Below are 14,068 nucleotides of genomic sequence, written 5' to 3'. Positions count from 1 at the left end.
AATTCCAAGAAAACACCATACATTTCATACAGAGAAACTTTTATGTTGATGACGGCTTGGCAAGCGTTCCAACTGAAAGTGAAGCCATTCAGCTTATCAAAGACTCAAGAGAGCTCTGTTTCAAAGGAAAGTTAAGACTCCACAAATTTGTGTCAAATAGTGAGAGAGTTATGTCCACTATTCCAGAAGAAGAGTGTGCCACAGTGAAAGACCTTGACATGTCTCTAAGTTTACCACGCATTGAAAGAGCTCTCGGAGTGGAGTGGTGTGTCACTTCAGACACATTCAAATTCAGAGTTCAAGTTAAGTTGAACCCCCTTACAAGAAGAGGTGTGCTTTCTACGGTCGCCTCTATTTACGATCCCCTTGGGTTTATAGCACCATTCGTCCTCCTGGGAAAGCAGATTCTCCAGCAAATGTGCAAGGATAAGGTTGAGTGGGACCACGAGCTTCCAGAGCACTTAAAACCCCAGTGGGAATCTTGGATTAAAGACCTTCCCAGTTTAGCCAACATGCAGATTCAAAGATGTTTCATTCCTACAGATTTCGGTCAGGTTAAGAGCTACGAGCTTCATCACTTCGCAGACGCCAGTGTCAATGGATATGGTGCTTGTACTTACCTGCGAATCATTAACCATTCTGATCAAGTCCATTGTTGCTTGGTAATGGCCAAGTCAAGAGTCACGCCTACTAGTGTCACAACTATCCCTCGACTCGAACTCTCAGCAGCAGTTGTTGCAGTTAGAGTTAGTGATCTACTCAGGGCAGAGCTTGAAATCCCAGACATTGCAGAGTTTTTCTGGACGGACTCCACCGTTGTTCTCGGCTACATAAATAATGATGCCAAAAGGTTTCAAGTGTTTGTAGCGAATCGGATACAAAGGATCGTCAAGCACAAGGCCAGAACAATGGGCGTATGTCGCATCAGAGCAGAACCCAGCAGACTACGTTTCTCGAGGCTTAACTGCAGAGCAACTGAAGTCTTCAGAATGGTTTCAGGGGCCAGCCTTTCTCTGGGAGAAGAACATTGCTGATAGAGATATCAAGGTGGGAGAGATCAGGGAAAATGATCCAGAACTTCGCAAAGCTTCTGTGCATACCATCAATGCAAAGGAAGAGCAAACTATTCTCAGCAGATTTGAGAAGTTCTCAGAATGGTCCAGTTTGATAAGAGCACTTGCAATCTTGAGAAGAAAGGCCAGAGAATACAAGGGTGACATACAAAAGACCAAAGAAAGTACAACTTTGGAAGAGAGAAAACAAACAGAACTGTTTGTCATTAAACTTGTTCAAGAGAAAGCTTTCGCAGAAGAGATAGAGTCTAAAATCAAAGAAAACAGTTTCCAAGACCACAGATCATAAACTGTACAAACTAAGTCCGTTTCTGGACGAAAAGGGAATCCTCAGAGTTGGTGGACGTTTGAGTCAAGCTGTGCTTCACCCACATGTAAAACATCCTGCCATACTTCCCAAGGACAGTCACATTTCAACTTTGTTAATCAGACATTTTCACTCGAAGGTTCAACATCAAGGTCGTGGAATGACGATGAATGAGTTGCGTGCAAACGGTTGGTGGATTCTTGGGAGCAGCCGTGCAGTCTCATCATACATCTTCAAATGTGTTAAATGTCGCAAATACAGAAGGAAAACGGAGAATCAAAGTATGGGAGATTTGCCAGTAGACCGAATAGAGCCTAATCCGCCTTTCACCTATGTCGGAATGGATTGCTTTGGGCCAATATACATAAAGGATGGACGAAAGGAGCTCAAGAGATATGGGCTCGTACTAACCTGTTTATGTTCACGAGCCATACATATTGAAGTAGTAGACGACCTGAGTACAGACGCATTCCTAAATGCTCTGCGAGCATTTATTGCAATAAGAGGAAATGTACGTCAGCTGAGATGTGACAGAGGAACCAATTTCATTGGTGCCCAGAGAGAACTCGCAGATCTCATGAAAGAAATGAATCAGGAGAAAGTGAAGGCACTTGGATGTGAATTTCTCATGAATCCCCCTTCAGCAAGCCATATGGGTGGAATATGGGAAAGACAGATCAGGACCATCCGTAGTGTTCTTTCAGCCATCCTTGACCAATCAGCAAAGAGACTCGACAGTACATCCTTGAGAACCTTGTACGAGGTCAAGGCAATTGTCAACAGTAGGCCACTTTCCGTCGAGCATTTAAGTGATCCAACAGGGCCTGAGCCATTAACGCCCAACCACATTCTCACTATGAAGTCAACCATTGTTCAACCTCCTCCAGGAGAGTTTATGAAAGAAGATTTGTATCTTCAAAAAAGATGGAGAAGAGTGCAATATTTAGCCAATGAGTTTTGGATCCGTTGGAGGAAAGAATATTTGCTCAACTTGCAACCAAGACAGAAGTGGACTGCACACAGAAGGAATCTGAAGGTAAATGATGTAGTGCTTCTAAGAGAGGACATGGCACCACGTAATGAATGGAAGCTAGCCAAAGTCACTGATGTCTATCCAGGGACCGACAACAAAGTGAGAAAGGTTCGACTTTTGGTTAGTGAAAGGACATATGACAAACACAGTAAACTTGTGACTAAAACAGTCTCATTAGAACATAAAGTTATTGTTTTGCTAGAAGCTGACTAAGGGCTTGTGTGTATTTTCATGTTCAGTTTGTCAGCCTGAATGTAAATCATAGAAATCCCACAGCAAGAGTTGTGAGATTGGTGGGAGTGTTACTGCTATATTTTCGTTTCTTTTCATTTTCTGTGTATTTTCATTATTATTACCGTTGAGTGCCACCAGGGGGCGCTATAGTGTTAGTGAGCTTTGTATGCAGAGTAGAGGTTAATTTCCTCAGAAGAAGCGATCTCTCGGGAGAAAGAAAGATGCGTGACTGAAGCGTGGTCACAAAGCTAAGTTGTTAAGAAAAATAAGAAACAATAAGAAGAAGAAGACGACTGAAACTAATTCCTCTCTCGTTACTCAGCCAACGAGGTATTGTTTGTATGTTGTATTTTTCAGAATCGTTTTATGTGTTAAATGTCTTTCTTTAAGCTAATTGTTGTTTGTTTTGTTCTTTTAGTTTTCACGGTGTGTTTATGAGTCTGAACAAGCTGGATTCAATAAATTCATCAGTTGAGAAAGCCACTTGTGTCTGTTGGTACCTGGAGGAGTTACACCCGTCTTTGCTCTGTACGACTTTGTGCCGCTGAACGACTTGCTGGCTGTTAGCCGGCTTAGATTAATTTTTTGGGTTTTTTTTCCCCCTCCCGATTTGATGAGGTCGAGTGGCGAGCGAGGAGGCCAAAGCTGCAGGCCCTTCGGCAAATGTCACGCTCATTACACCACCAGCGTATGAAGAGGCGTATTGTTGGAGCGCCGCCGACTCAGCGCTTTCTCAGACGCTTCTCAGCGGTTCTGTTTGAGAGCCCGCTTTGTTTGCCAACTTGACTTTGGCCCGCGGACATGGAACTGTGTTCAGACTCGTGCACTGTGGTCGAGTGCAGGCTCCCGGTGGCATCCGTCGAATCAAACCAATCTATGAATTATGGGCACCCCGACATAAATATGCTACAGTATACCCGCCTTTGCGCTGATAATTTGTAATATTTCTCAGCCCCAAAAAAATTCTACCGTAATTTTCGGACTATAAGTCGCTCCGTAGTACAAGTCGCATCAGCCATGAAATGCCCAAAAAAGTGAAAAAAAAACATATATAAGTCGCTCCGGAGTACAAGTCGCATTTTAGGGGGGAAATTTATTCGACAAAATCCAACACCAGGAACAGTCATGAACGAGCAACAACAGGCTAAACGATAGGTATGCTAACGTGACATAAACACAAACGAAGAGCTGAGAACGGCCCTGACGTAAAATTCAGTTATTCAGAAAACTATTACATAAATAACACGTTAATAAAACCATCTGTGTCACTCCAATTCATTAAATCCATTGATCGTCCTTTGTCAACAATGCGTGCGCGCCACTTCAAAATATTCCACAGGCCCATATAACGATATATAAATTATATATCAAATAACTATTATATAGGCAATAATGTTATCAAACTATCTGTGTCACTCCAAATCATTAAATCCATCGATCGTCCTTTGTCAACAATGGGTGCGCGCAGCTGACGGCGCTTGCACTTCAAAATATTCCACAGGCCCATATAACGATATATAAATTAGATATCAAATAACTATTATATAAGCTAGGGGTGTCCAAACTACGGACAGTTGGTCCAGTTTTTATTGGCCCGCAGCAAAGAAGAAGTACCGGGCAGGCTAACGAGTTAAATATACTAATTCGCGATCGTGCTAACACGCGGAAACGGACCTCTAAAGGAAATTAAACGAACATTTGGAGCAATACTACATTGTCCTAAAGGTTAGACACATGTGATCATTCATTTCTCTTGTTAGGAGACACACTTACATCGCCAATGACTCCTGCACCACTGTAACCGACATATGTACAAGAACGTAAAAAAGGAAGTGGTATCGCCTGAAAACGGCCTTCAGAATAAATCACCCTACCTCAAATCAAAGCATGGCTGAATAACATAAATAACATGGAGAATTCTTAACAAAAACTGTAAATATGTTTTTAGAACAACTTTTATTATTATACATTTTTTTATAACAAGGTAGAAGTGTAGAACTCTTTTATTATTATAAGAATTTTCTATAACAAGGTACAACACTGTAAATATGTTTTTAGAACTCTTGTTATAATAACCTTTTTTTTTTTTTTTTTTTAAAGGTCCAAGTGTACGCACTGCAATTGTGTGGGCACCCCTTGCCTTCTGCTGGCGTGTGGGCAAGTTTTGTGCCCTAATTCCTCAATTTAGAAGTTTTATTTTGACTTTCAATTATTTTTTTCAATTTGGGACAAAAATCCGCGATGTAGTGAAACCGCGATAAACAAACCGTGATGTAGCGAGGGATTACTGTACATCACTGAAAATAAAAAAAAAGGTGCAAGTGTACTCACTGCAATTGTGTGGGCACCCCTTGCCTTCTGCTGGCGTGTGGGCAAGTTTTGCGCCCTAATTCCTCAATTTAGAAGTTTTATTTTGACTTTTAATTATTTTTTTTTCAATTTGGGAAAAAAATCCGCGATGTAGTGAAACCGCGATAAATAAACCGTGATGTAGCGAGGGATTACTGTACATCACTGAAAATCAAGGCAATTGTGTTTGTTTAATTTGTAAAGAGACGGTTGCCTTGTGTAAGGGTTTCAACTTAAAGAGACACTATCAGACTACCCATGCGAACGCAAACGACCAGCTAACAGGGAGTGACCGCGCTGATAAAGTGAAGCAGCTCCAAGCTGAACTGGCATCACAACAGCGATTCGTCACACGGGACTGAGAGTCAAAAATAAACATTACTAAAGCAAGCTATGAAGTGGCCATGTTAAGACTGTTGATGTTATGGACCTGTAGACCTGACACAGACTATTATTTTCTGAAAGATAATGTAAATGACAAGAGCAAAATTCACTGGTTTTAAGTTTTAATAATAACAGACAACTTTGCATTACTTATAACTCCCGTTTAAAATGTTCATGAGGCAAAAGTAATTTTAAACTCATGTAAATTTAAGGTATTTCATACAGTTTGTTCAATGTTTTCTGACTCTTCAGATATGAATGAAAGGCAGAATTTGTGTTTTTAGAGTCGTTCACATCTGCCCGAGTGACTCATATTTGGTTATTTTGTCATTTGAAAAATAAAGACAATTGTGACAATGAAATTTGTTTTATAACAGTGTGTATTTGCATGACATTTTTGTAGTTAAAAAATGTCTGAAAAAACTATTGGCCCCCGGGCCCCTTCACTTTATCAAATCTGGCCCTCCTTGCAAAACGTTTGGACACCCCTGATATAAGCAATAGTATTATCAAACCATCTGTGCACTCTAAATCATTAAATCCATCGCTCAAATTCCTCGTCCTTTGTCAACAACGCCGCGCGTGCGCCCTGACGTCAGCCTCGTCGTTATTCCACTGATCTACTACTATATAACTATATTGTAGGGTTAACAAAGTTCAAGGAAAGACGTGGGTTTGGTAAACGGCTCTTTATTTAACAAAACAAACTTCCAGGCGTGTGGCGGCGTGGACTTCCAGCCACGGAAGTGGAAGAGAGCTCCATAAAATAGGACCAGGCGTGCGTAAAAGCCATGACCGAGCCCTATCCACCGTCCCCGGACAGCCACCCGGCCGAGCGCCGCCCCCAAACTTCCATCCACGGAGGTGAAAGAGAGCTCCATAGAATAGGACCGGGCGTGCGTAAAAGCCATGACCGAGCCCCATCCACCGTCCCCGGACAGCCACCCGGCCGAGCGCCGGCACCAGGCTTCCATCCACGGAGGTGAAAGAGAGCTCCATAGAATAGGACCGGGCGTGCGTAAAAGCCATAATAGTTTTTCAAACCTTCTGTGTCACTCCAAATCCTTAAATCCTTCAAACTCTTCGTCCGCCGTGTCACTTAGAAACAAAGCCGCTAATGATGCCGGTAGTACGTGGGGTCCTTCGTCATCTTCCTCATGCCGTGATCCATCTTTGTCCTTTATGTAAACAACCGCCGCGCCACGCCGCGTCGCGCTGCTGACGTCACTTGAAATTCAAATGACAGTAATCCCTTGCTACATCGCGGTTCATTTATCGCGGTTTCACTTTTTTTGGGGGAAGATTTTTGAAAAAAAAACACATATAAATTGCTCCTTATTATAAGTCGCCCCCCCACCCAAACTATGAAAAAACCCCGCAACTTATAGTCCAAAAATTACGGTAATTGTCCATCAACCCCCACTAAGTAGCCATGCAGGAATTGTACGTGTCCTATATACGGACTGCGCGTGTGTGCGTATGCTTGCATGTGCGTGCAAAGCGATGCAGCCCCTTCCAAGGCGTGAAGGGTGAGCTGGTGACCGCTCCTACTGAAGGAGGGAAAAAGACCTTAACGAGCGTCACTGAGATGGTAAACAAGGCCGTTCCCCTTAATTAGCGCTCCTCGTGAACCAATTAAGGGCCATCAAGTGATGCTAAATGGAGTGGAATGAAGTCTCACACACGATCGCACGCAGACAGGCAGGCAGGCAGACTTGTTTCTGCTTGATTTTCTCGGCAAGCGTGTCACATGGTTAAAGGTGAGTTTTTTTGTACACAATCCTACTAAATAGTGTCAAGAGGGCTTATCAGGACTTCAATAAAAAAGGTTGAGAACACATGATACTTTTTTATCCGAACAAATACAACAATTTGTCATATGAAGAGAATCAGAAGCAACAATGATAATTTTTTTCTAAAAGTCATTGAAAAACCAAGAAACCTCCATTCGTGCTTGGACTTTGTTGTCATGCTTATTTCATGTCGCGTTTATGGCGTCACCATTTTGTTGAGCTGCTTTGTTCAACGTTCAGAAAAACCAAAAAAGCTTCAAGTGAACGAGCATCTTTGTGAACGGAAGGCCCTGAGAGAGGCTGAAATCAGGAACAGTTAAGTCAAGCAAGGGCTCAAATCACGTGTCAATTCATCAGAGAAGCATGGAGTTGTCCATTCATCAAATCATTGCCACATCTTGTATTTGATTGACTTTGATATGTCATCGGTTCACGTCAGAGATGCAATTACCGTTGTGTTCCGATAACAGTCATCCTATACAAGCGTGGGCGGGCTCACCGGCGCATCCTTCACATTAACAACCTTGAGCGGAGGACGGCAGAGGAAGAGGAAGATGAGGTAGGGGTAAATACACCAGCGTAGACAGGACAGGATGGGAGCAACACAAAAGGGTGTCGCGGCAGCGCATGTCTTGAGGGAGATGTCTTTGGTTCTGCGTGAAAGGCGCAGTGCTTCCCGGGGACGTGAAGCTCTTTGCTTTGCCGTGGTATATTTATTTGCTCGTCTTCCACCTCTGCAGTCCCTTAACACAAATATTTCCACACATTTCCGCCGTTGCCTGACAAGGCCGCTCTCCACGCGTCTGCTTTTAATATTGTTGACGCTAACGAATAGGAAGCGTCAACAGACCTTGCGTGACTTATTCAACTCGAATTGATTGTTGTGTCAACAAAAGACGATGAACATCTTCCGCGGTGCAATTAACGCCACCTGGCCCCCGTTTTCCCCTTCCACGCCGCCGTCTCTGGAGAGCCGCGGCAAGGAAATGGATAATGCCCTGTTCCCGCCGAGCCCTTCTGGATTTATGGAACGACCAGGCGGCGGCAGCGGCTTGGAATCCCCTGACTGGTCCTTCCTGGAGGGGCTGACGGGAGTCTCCATCATTTCACGCGTTAAAATAAAAACAACACGAGCAGAAAACACCCCCAAGCGAGGAAACAGCGAAGAAACATGGCTCCATAAAGGACGCATTAATGCTGCATGCTGCTGTGATATGCTGCTCATCAATAATGGAGCCCCTTAAATACACAACGGCAACGACCCTCGAGTCGGGGCGCCAGCTCAGCTAAGACAAGCTAAGACAAGCTGAACTAAGCTAAAATAAGCTAAGCTAACTGTTGCATTCTCACCACGGTTAAGTCAGAGCGGGTCACTCCCACCTGAGATCGCGTCGTCATTTTATTGATGGAACACAACGTTCCACATAAAACTTTATAGGCTGTGCTAGCACAGTAAGAAAAAAAACGCTGACCACGGGTTTTGCATCACCCCCAAGGGGCCTGGAGGCACGATGCAGGTCATACAGTGAGCTCGAGCAATGGTTCTCGAACTTTTTTTACTCCAAGTATAACCTAAAAAAAAATACAAAAAATATTTTGCGTACATTTCTAGAAAATTAATTGATTACACTGATGACTAGGCTTTTTGGTGGGTCTGCTCATGATTGACATGACAAATTTTGTTGAGCAGCTTCAGTGGCTGATTTCTTCCATCCATCTTCTTCCGCTTATCCGGGGTCGGGTCGCGGGGGCAGCAGCTTCAGGAGGGACTCCCAAACTTCCCTCTCTCCAGCCACTTCATCTAGCTCATCCCGGGGGATCCCAAGGCGTTCCCAGGCCAGCTGAGAGACATAGTCTCTCCAGCGCGTCCTGGGTCGTCCCCGGGGTCTCCTACCGGTGGGACATGCCCGGAACACCTCCCTAGGGAGGCGTCCAGGAGGCATCCTGATGAGATGCCCGAGCCACCTCATCTGGCTCCTCTCAACGTGGAGGAGTAGCGACTCTACTCCGAGTCTCTCCCGGATGACCGAACTTCTCACCCTATCTCTAAGGGAGAGCCCGGACATCCTGCGGAGAAAACTCATTTCGGCCGCTTGTATCCGGGATCTCATTCTTTCGGTCACGACCCATAGCTCGTGACCATAGGCTGATTTCTTCATTTATTTCAAATCCGGGAGGTGCGACCAAGAGTAATAAAACTAATAAAACACGCGCAAAGGGCGATGCCGAATTGTCAAAATATTGAGATTCAAAGGAATGTTTTGGCAATTGGATAACTCCTTTATTAATCCGGGGGGAAATTGTTGTTGCTTTACTTTTCTAATAGATGTAGTCGAAATGAAGCAATCGGACAAACGAGTGAAGAATCCTTCTCAACTGAACCCAAAATGGCTGCTTGAAAGCAAAATAGATAACTTCCTGTGTCGTTTCTGCTCTGCCTACTTGGGAGTGTTTTTGTGGGCGCACTCATGATTGACAAATTTCATTTTGCCCTGCCAAACAGGCTTGTGAATTTTTAGGGGTCACGCCAGAGACTCCGATCGAATACAAATGAGCGCAGAACCTGCAAGAAGTCTGGAACAGCCCTCGGAATGTTGATTTATTAGGCCTGTACCCAAACGTGAGCTGTTTCCTCATGACTATCGTTTGCTGAGTGGTGATCAGCAGTAGAACAATGTGTTGATGTGGAAATTCTCTTGTAGATCTGCAGAAAGTCTAAAAGAAAGTGAAAAGGATGGCCAGACGTGGAGGTAGAGGCGCTAAGTCCCTAAGCTGCCGGCCCATTGTGGACGTGGGAATGTGCTGCTAAACATATCTCTGCAGCAAACAAACGGCTGCTGCTTGTCCCACTCGAAGCTGCTGGATGGACAATGATCATGCTAATCCTGCTCCATAAGAGGCTTTGCTGGTGCTTCATCAGCATCGACATGAGCATGTCTTTCACACACACACATTTTACCTTTCGATACACTCAAGAAGGAAAGCTTTTTCAAACGGGCATCTGGGTTCCATCGACGCACTGCCAGCGTTATCGTTTCTTCACCATACAAGTCGAGTCAAGTTCATTTCACCAGCCCTTGAAAAGGGTCCTCTTCGGATGAGCTCAAATATGTCCGTCGTCGTCACCGTGCTCTTGACTAGATGTCTTTTTTTTTGGTCATCTTTACGGGAGTGTGTGAAAGCTGCGAGCGGTTTGCTTTACTGTGCTGAACCCTGCCGAAGCCATCAGAGGTTGTTTAAATCACGGCCAATTACGCGCCGCACATTAGCCGGAATGACTAGTCACGTTAACGCCGTGCTGACAAGACCTGCTAGCGCCCTCACCAAAGCGTGACCTCATCCCTTCTCTTGAAAGAAATCTTCACACGTTTTGTTTTCATCTAGTAAAAGTCTGCAAATGTAGAACTCAGTGGATGTTCAGCTTTGATAGAAACAAGCAACCGTTTTTTCAACACTTTTTGGTTAGTGGGTGAAAAGAACAAAATGGAATAGAGCTCAGCTAGCTGTGTGTCATGGAACTTACAAGAGGACAGAATCATATCGTGTTGGAATTGCGTTGAAATGGTAGCATCTCATCTCCATATCATTCGATCGGGTGAATTGCATCCGTATCAAATCGTATTTTATCTGATAATAGCCAATCTGATTGTATTGTAATCGGAGCAAATCGTATTGTACGTCCTGAGCTGTATCAGATTTTACAATAATTGAATCGCTCTGTTCCGCTACATCGGAGATGCGCAATTCAAAATTGGGACAAGCTTGGATTCTGTCAAAACAATGGCCACTACGGCAGCGTTCGTTAACGTCCTCCCAGTAAAACATGATAACGGCGGTCTCATCTCTGCGCTCATTAAAGTGCCGCTAAAAGTTTCCAAAAAAGGTCTGCCAGTGTTTTAATGAAAGCAGCGAGCACATCATTAAGTTGCACGTAATTACAAAGAAGCCGCAACGCGCCGTGTTTGATTACAAGTGCAAGCGTACGCGTGGCGTTCCTGCGACTCCATCAAAACGCCCGCCGCCGCATCCGCCGCCGCGGGGGGTTAATGTCGCCCTTGTTTTGCTTGGTTGTCGCGGGTTTTACACTCCCTGCAGACATAAAACTCGCCCGGTCCTTTTGGCCATTTTGGTTCTCTGGTTCTATTTTTTTATTTTCTTATTTTGGGGGGGGGGGGGGGGGTCATTCATAATCTGCGGCCATGACTCTTTTGCTATGTCAATTCAGTACCACATTTCCATCAGTGGATCATGAAAATTGGACTGATTGTACAAAGAAAAAGTGCACAGCGTGTTTTGCAGCAAATGTGTTTTGCAACAAACACCCAAAATGTTGAAAGCGCAGCTGCTCTGATTCGATTCAATCCGATGTGGTCTCTCTGACGGAAAACTTTGTAGCCAACGCGAGGTTGTAAAAAAGTGGTGGTGATGGCATTAATACGATGGCTGCCGTGCGCTCATGTCAGCCTTTGGGGTCGGATGAAGTTGCAACTCATAAAAAGCAAAATGACGAGCACCTTTTCAGAGCAGGTGTGGAGGCTCCATTTGTTTGTTTTGACTCCAACGCAGTCGTGTCATCCATCATCCCGCACAAAAGATGGTAAATTAGTTCACGAGACCCGCCTTTAATAATACCTGGCCTCAATTAAATGGAGCCATTCATCACTCTGCTTGCTATTAAACTGTTATTGTCTTCTGAATAAATCTCATTTTTCATTGTGAGCCTTGTTTTTCGGATGCAACCGTCTCAAAGGCGTCTCGTTATGAAGGGCGAGACCTTCGGGGGTGCGGACACTGAGCAGTTTCATGCCATTTTGCAGATTTTTTGTGGGGCGGGGGGGTGCAGCCTATCACTCTATCTCTTATTTGCAATTTGGCAAGCGAGGTTCCACCAAACAGCAAAATGAGTCGTGAGGTGGTCAGTGGGCGGAAGGCTGCAGAAGAACTACGAGCAGATGTTGCATTTCTTCCGCTTTGCATTGTCGCCATCTGTTGTTGTTGAGAGGAAGAAACGAGAGAACAAGCCCCCGCCCGTCGAATGTGGGCGAAGCACAATTACACAAACTCACTTGTTAATTTTTTCTACGTGGGCACATCTGCAACTTGTGAATTTCAAAGGGAAATAGCCCGATATGACACTGCGAGCCTTGGAGGAGCGGTTCCCATAATGGATGCATGATGTTTCATCTCATTAGCATGTTTATGCTTTTTTCTATCATCTGTAGAATGCTAGCATATTTTATTAACTTGGTGCTGTACTTTTCACATTTTAGCTAGCATGTCTGATGCTAAGCAATCACTAGCATGTTCACTCGCGCGGTTAACTTTTATTTTGACTTTGATGTTTTTTTGGAACTCATCAATATTTGACTTTGGCAGCCAGCCTCATTGTTTTGTTTTGTTTTCTTCATTGGTCCTTGCGAGTCGGAATGCCGGCCTCCTGACGAACGTCTCCCTTGCCGTCAATACTTTGTCTGTAATTTCTTCACTTCACTTAGTTGCTAATTATAAATCTGCAGCGCCATTATTAGCGCTCGCAAAACAAACAGTGAGAGCCCCCGCGGCTGGCCACTCAGCCTTGACGGCCCAAAACACTTCCAGCGCCTTTATTAGCTCGCTTATTAGCATCCACAAACACATACACACACACGCCCGCACGATGAAGAAATCTAATATCCTAAAGATGACTCGAAATAACTTTGACGTGCTTATTATTACATTATGAGTAGAAGGAGACGACGCTGCTGACAAAATGATATCCAGCTTTCAAAAGGCTCCATCATTGGTGGAAAGATTAGAACGTATTTAGATCTTTTGATATGCCTGAGTATGATCAAACAGGATGATTATTGATTTATTGACTAGCATTTTGACTGAAGCACTAGCATTGCTAACGTTTGATGTTTCTTAGCATGGTTGCCACAAAAATCCATCCATTTTCTGAATCGCTTTATCCTCACAAAGAAAATTATTTATATCAACGTGCCTAGGCTACCTAAAGTTTTTGATCATTTTCTTTGATTTCATTCTTTTTTATAATGCTGAGAACCAAAAATGAAAATGACGGACAGGTAGATGGATGGATTGCTAGTATACAGGACTGTCTCAGAAAATTAGAATATTGTGATAAAGTTCTTTATTTTCTGTAATGCAATTAAAAAAAACAAAAATATCATACATTCTGGATTCATTACAAATCAACTGAAATATTGCAAGACTTTTATTATTTCAATATTGCTGATTATGGTTTACAGCTTAAGAAACCTCAAAAATCTTATCTAAAAAAATTAGAATACCGTTTTTTTCCGTGTATAGTGCGCAATATTTTACTAATTTATTGTCCTAAAATCTGGGGTGCGTATTATACATGGGTACAAAGAAAAAAAAAAATTAATTTTTTTTTTTTTTTTATAAATAAAGTCATGGTACAACAAAACCAACAACAGGACTGACCGACAAAGTCGTGGAACAAAAAGACAGGGTGACATTACCAAAGACAGGAACAGAATGACAGTAACACATGCAATGATCCAACGGTGAGCGAGGGGCAGACAGGACTTAAATACAAAACACGTTACATCGATTGAGGTGACACAGGAAGAGCGGGGTGACACGAACAGAAACTATGGCAACCTAGACACATAGCAAAACTGGGGACGAGACATGACAAATCCCCCCCGAAATAAAACTCACCTTTCTTCTTGTTTGTTGTCAATCGCGCATCGCATTCAGCCATCCTGCCCAACACACTTAGTAAAATTCATAATTGACGACACATCGTTTGATGCGATGGTGCAATCCTCGATGGTGTGTTATTGTCAAATATTGTTTGTTTTTTAATCTCCATCGCGGACCGGACGTCATACGGAGGCCGCCATTACAGATGCGCAGAACGGTT

This window comes from Syngnathus typhle, linkage group LG8, assembly GCF_033458585.1.
Source record: "Syngnathus typhle isolate RoL2023-S1 ecotype Sweden linkage group LG8, RoL_Styp_1.0, whole genome shotgun sequence".
Taxonomy (NCBI): Eukaryota; Metazoa; Chordata; class Actinopteri; order Syngnathiformes; family Syngnathidae; genus Syngnathus; species Syngnathus typhle.
The sequence above is the reverse complement of the archived record's forward strand: the minus strand, read 5'-3'. Positions refer to the sequence as shown.